Below are 5,614 nucleotides of genomic sequence, written 5' to 3' on the forward strand. Positions count from 1 at the left end.
CATATGTGTGTGTGCATGCCAAAATCCCAAAAGGAGAGAGAAATGGAGAAGAGATTGCAGTGTTACCATTCCCCATGGGAGAGTGCTTGCTCGCTCTCTCTCTCTCTCTCTCTCTCTCTCTCTCTCTCTTTTCTCTGTCTTCCTCTGGTGAGAGCATACAACCTCTGGCAAAAAAAAAAAATACAAGGATAAATACTAGCATTTAAGGAATAATATGGCTTATGAGAGAAGAAACTTTCCGTTAACAGACTCATATATTAAATGTAAAAACATAGCAGGCCCAAGTCTACTCATTTTAATGGTCCAACACAAAAATGCAAAGCAATAGCATACAATGAAAGTCTTCATTCTACATTATTTTCAAATATAGACGTATTAGAAAAGAGCTTACACAGACTTTCAAATGAATTTCACTTATTTAAAAAATATTCTGTACTATGTTGCTGTTATTCTTGGAAGATGTCTAAGGAGACTTTTTTTTTTTCGTCTTACCCTGCTATTAGTTAATGAAAAGCTAAGGAAAGAAGAAAGAGGTCCTGGGAGGAAAGAAACCAGTGTAAAGAAATCTGGAAGCATCATTAATAACTCTGATAGACTTTTAGATGAAATGAGAGAATGAGGATGCCAACCTAAATGCCAGGAAGAGAAATTTAAACTCTCATGGAAGCTAACTTCTTCTTCTAGTTAATTCTCTTTACAGAGTTTTTCTAAATATTCATCTTTTTTTTTCTTTTTATTTTGATAGAGGGCACATGCATTCACCAGAGACACAGAGAGAGAGAGAGAAAATGAGAAATCAACCTCCAGGAGGAATAGCCATGCCATAATCCCTTCTCCTCTGTTCTCTCAAGATTTTGAATACACAGGCGCATGCACTTGGCACGTTTTTCAAACCACTGGGTCCAGGATTCAAACTGCACAGTCAGCCATGTGAAATCTAGCTGCCTCAACCACCATGCCAAATGGCCCAGGATTTTGGTTTTCACTTGAGCAAGATAGAGATTATTGGAGGGTTTTGCACAAGGAAGAGACCTGACCTAGTGTTTTAGATGGATACCTCTGGCCACTGAACTGAGTGTAGATTATAAAGGGGCAATGCCAGCATCAGAGGGAAGTGAGGAGGCTGCTGCAGTGACCCGGTAAGAGAGGGTGGTGAATGCGACCAGGATAGCATCAGAGGATGTGCTGAAAAGAGTCCGATTCCAGATCTCTTTAGAAGACAGTGTCTGCCTTTCTGACAGATTGGATGTGAGATTGGAGAGAAGTCAAAGATGACCCAGGGTCTTGGGTCCAAGAAGTTATTTGCTCACATGAAGAATCTGGATGGGGGCAGGGCAGGCTGAAGGGTAAGAGGGAGGTAATGGGATCCGGACGTCAGATCTGGGGTGTGCGAAGGGAGATGGTGTGCAAAGGGGAGAGGTTGAGGAGACTGGAGTTCAGAGGAATGATGGAGCAGGAGATATAAATGTGAGGGTCATCAGCCCCTGGAGGGCATTTAAAGCCAAGAGGCTGGATGAGACAGAGGGGAGTGAACATAGCTAGAGCAGAGGAGGGTCTGGGAACACAGCTCAGGGCCCCACGGCATCGAGTGCAGAAGCGCTCTACCCCTCTCCTCCGGGAAATTCACCCGGAACAACAGCAAGGCTCCTTTCCCCATGTAAGAGATTGGCATGAGCACACTGGGCCTCTGCTACAATACACTGGCCAGCGTGTGGGGGTGGCGTTTAGAAGGGTAGTTCGAAAGGGTGTGTGTGTGTGTGTGCACATGAACGTGTCCATGTATAAGGACAAGTGTGCTAGACAAAACTCCAACCTTTGTAGGGGGGCCTGGGACTGGGAAGGGGGGAGGAGCAACATCTGTATTGCCTGAAGTTTGTTTTTTTCTAATAATTTTATTTGTTCATTCATGTATTTTAATTTGACTAGAGAGAGATACAGAGAGAGAGGGAAAGTGAGAAAGGAAGCCACAAGAGACGGGACTCAAACCTTGGTTGGCCAGGAGGGAGAGTCCTTAACCATTATGCCACCTGCTGACCTCATGGATTACCTGAAGTTTTAACAATAAACCTGTATTATGCAGTACTTGTGAGATTACAATTAAAAGCAGTATTTAAATGACAGTAGTCCCCCCTTATCTGCAGGGTGTATGTTCAAAGATCCTCAGTAGATGCCTGACACCACAGATAGTACCAAACCCTAAATATATTCTGTGTGTTTTCTTTCCCCCAAATGGTAAGTGGTGAACAGGCATGTCGCATAAACAGCATGATATGCTGGACAAAGGGGTGATTCCTGTGCCGGCCAGTGTGAAGTTTCATTATGCTATTCAGAATGGCGTATAACTTAGAACGTATCAATTGTCTATTTCTGGAATTTTTCATTTAATATATTTAGACCGTGGTTGGCTATGGATAATGGAAACCATGGACCATGGAACTGTGGATAAAGGGGGGACTATGGCACTCTTCCATCAAACATGTGCTCAGAATGCCAGCGCTGGGCAAAGCATGAAGCTACTTTTCTCGATAGAAGCAAGTCTAAAACAGCTGCCTACCTTCAAGGGACTCATAATCTCAGGAGAGAAAGGGAGTGGTAACTGTGTTTATTGGTCCTCTGCTACATCCCAGGGTCTACACCAAGCACATTCATACTTTGGGACTTGGCTGTCCTTCTCTTGATTTAAACAAAATATAGAAAAGCAGGTATTGTCCAGGGTCTCTCTGCCAATGAGGGATAGAATTTAGAGAATTTAATTTTCTCCCTCTGTAAAGGTTCAATGATTTTTTTCATGTCTGAAATAAACTGACCATCATGTTAATAGGAAAAAGAAGCATATAATTACATAATATGTGGGACGTAGCAGAGGGTCCAGGAGTGCAAAATAGCTGCAAGTAGAAGTGCATGTCTGACTCCAAATCTCGTGTTCCTTCCCTCCAAATTCTACTGACCATGAATTAAATAAGATGTACTGAAGGATCTCCAGAAAACTCCTGGTGGTGTGATTACACAATAACCAAGGAATTGAGTAATGTCATTCCTCAGTGTGGAGTCCCCAGTGTCTGTTGATTCACAAAACAGGAAGAAAGTCTTTGCCTGGCTCTCACTCTCCCCCCCACCCAGAAGGCCTGCTATTGGTGAGCAAAGCAGGGCTACTCTGTCTTCAGGTGAGAATGTTGACTGGCCGAGTGCTGGGCAGTTCACGAAGCCAACAGTCCCTGGGCTTTGGACACACATTTCAGTGCCCCTTGTAGCATGGCAGACACACAACGGGGCTCAGCAATCCCCTAGAACTGTGAGAGGTTGGGGAGGATGCTCTCTGGCCAGGTGCCAATGTTGCCCAATAAGGATCTGCCCACACACAGGGACTCCACCCACCGTAGGAGCACAGCCCTGGGCCCCACATCCTCCTGCCTGGAAAGTCCCTGGCTCTGCAGGAAGGATCTGGGTAATAGGCTGGTGGGCGCCTTGTGAAGACACATGCACCTACCTGTCGTATGCATCTGTGCCTGCTGCAGCATCAGCTGTCTGCACCACACCCCTGGCCTGCCTGTGAACATGGGTTCACCCTGGCCGATATTCCAGACACAAAAATACTCTTCAAGTCTAAGGAGACCCAGGAGCAGTCTGAAGAGAGCCAGGAATGGAGTGAGGAAAGGTCCTCACTCCTACCACCTCAAGGCCCCACCCAGCTCCCAGAGTAGAGTTGGCCAAGCTCAGTCCTAGATTCTGAAAGCTGACATCCTGTTGTGCCTGCATGCTCCACCCCCAACCACTATCAAATATATTCAAACCCTATCCTACTTCTGATCAGCTTTGAAGCTCAAGATTTGATCCCAGAAGTTCAGATCCCAGGAGAGGAAAGAACCTAAGTGTCAGAACAGTAAGTGTCACTCACCCCCATTCTGCTACACTCCCATCCACCTATCCTCTGTTACTCTCCTTGCCTGACCCTGGAACCTAGCTAGCACCCTCAAATAACCTTACTTCTTCCAGTGTATACCAGTCTTCTCTGGGTTTGTCCCTCCTATGGCTTTTCCTATCACATCCCCTCCATTTCCTCCTCCCAGCACCTCTCTTGGCAGATGCCCTGAGGTTTTACCACTCCCCCTCCATTTCCTCCTCCTAATACCTCTATTGGTAGATGGGCTTGGTTTTGCAAAACTGGGTTCTGAGTGCTGAATAGGAGTTTACCAGACCAAGGGATATGATTCAGTGAAAGTCTTGTCTCGGGGACGGTAGAGACCAAGGCAAAGGGAGACTGCTGTCTTTGCCTACCTAAAGGTCCTCGCTCCCACCACCCCCGGCCACACCCAGTTCCTAGCACAGAGATGGCTGGCGGAGCCCAGGGGCGGCTGGCCTATTACTTGGAGCTGCTGGAGAAAGAGAAGCTAAAGGAATTCCAGCTCATGCTGTCCCACAAAATACACTCAGAGGGATCTTCCAGTGTGACACCGGCTCTGTCAGAAAAGGCAAGTGGCAAGGAGGTGGCCTCGTGCCTGGTGGCTGAGTACGGAGAAGAACGGGCCTGGAAGTTGGCCCTAGAAACCTTGCAGCAGATGGGCATGAAGCGTCTATGTGCCCAGGACCTGGCAGAAGTGGCCTTGACATCGGGTAAGTAGACAAAGGGTACCCTGGTCCCCATGTATGTCCTGGCCCTCATCCCTTCTTGGTACTCCAGCCCTCCCCCATCAAACCCTTCCCACTAGGCCTTTCTTGGGGCAGTGGCTTGGGATGTCCTGGCAAACAGGGGATCCAGGCCTAGACAAGGTAGAGTTATGGGGATGCAGGACCAGAGTCCCCCACTCTCCTCCATTCACATCCCATGATATCCTAGGCCTCCACATGGTCACCACAGCATCCAGAGCAATGAGGAAAAGGCACTAGGAAGGGTGGACACGGGTTTCAAGCCCCCAAGCAGAGAACTTGTCTGGCATTGGAGTTATGAGCACAGATTTGGGAGTCAGGCAAAGGCCGGTGATAGTCCTGACACTACACATCAGGAAGTGATTTCACCATTCTCAGCCTCTATTTCTCCACAGGAGAAATGGGAGGGTGAGAGCCCACTCCCTTGGGCTGTGTGAGAGTTAAAAGAGATAATTGTGTGAATGGTTAGCCCAGAGTGGCCTCTGCAGTAAGTGGTCAATAAGAGCTGTCACTGTTGCTCTTAGCAGTCCTGGAGGCAGGAGCTCAGTAGCTCCATATCAGAGAGCTGAGGCTCTGAGAGGAGAGCAGTGACCTGCACAAAGGAGGCTGTCAGAACCAGGACAGATATTCACACTGCTGGGATCACAGAGCAAAAGTTACTGCCCAACAGTGTCTGTAAGAGCATCGCTCTTGGGATGAGCCTGTGATGGAGGCTTCGCACAGCCAGGGTAGGTTGGTGCTCTCTTTTGCCCTCTATTGTTGGAGACAGAGGATCTGCTTAACATGAGAGAATTGGGCCCAGAGCCCTGGCCTGGCATCCCATGGCATCCCAGGCCTCCACGTGGTCCCATCTGAGCTCACACAGCACTTACAGGCAGGGCCAGGACTGTGACCTAGAACAGTCTATGACTGATGCAGTGATGTTCTCCTCCACCTACTTTGTGAAAGTCCTCATCTGCTTTCTGTGCCC

Source organism: Tupaia chinensis, unplaced genomic scaffold (genome assembly GCF_000334495.1).
Source record: "Tupaia chinensis unplaced genomic scaffold, TupChi_1.0 Scaffold143814_1, whole genome shotgun sequence".
Classification (NCBI taxonomy): Eukaryota; Metazoa; Chordata; class Mammalia; order Scandentia; family Tupaiidae; genus Tupaia; species Tupaia belangeri.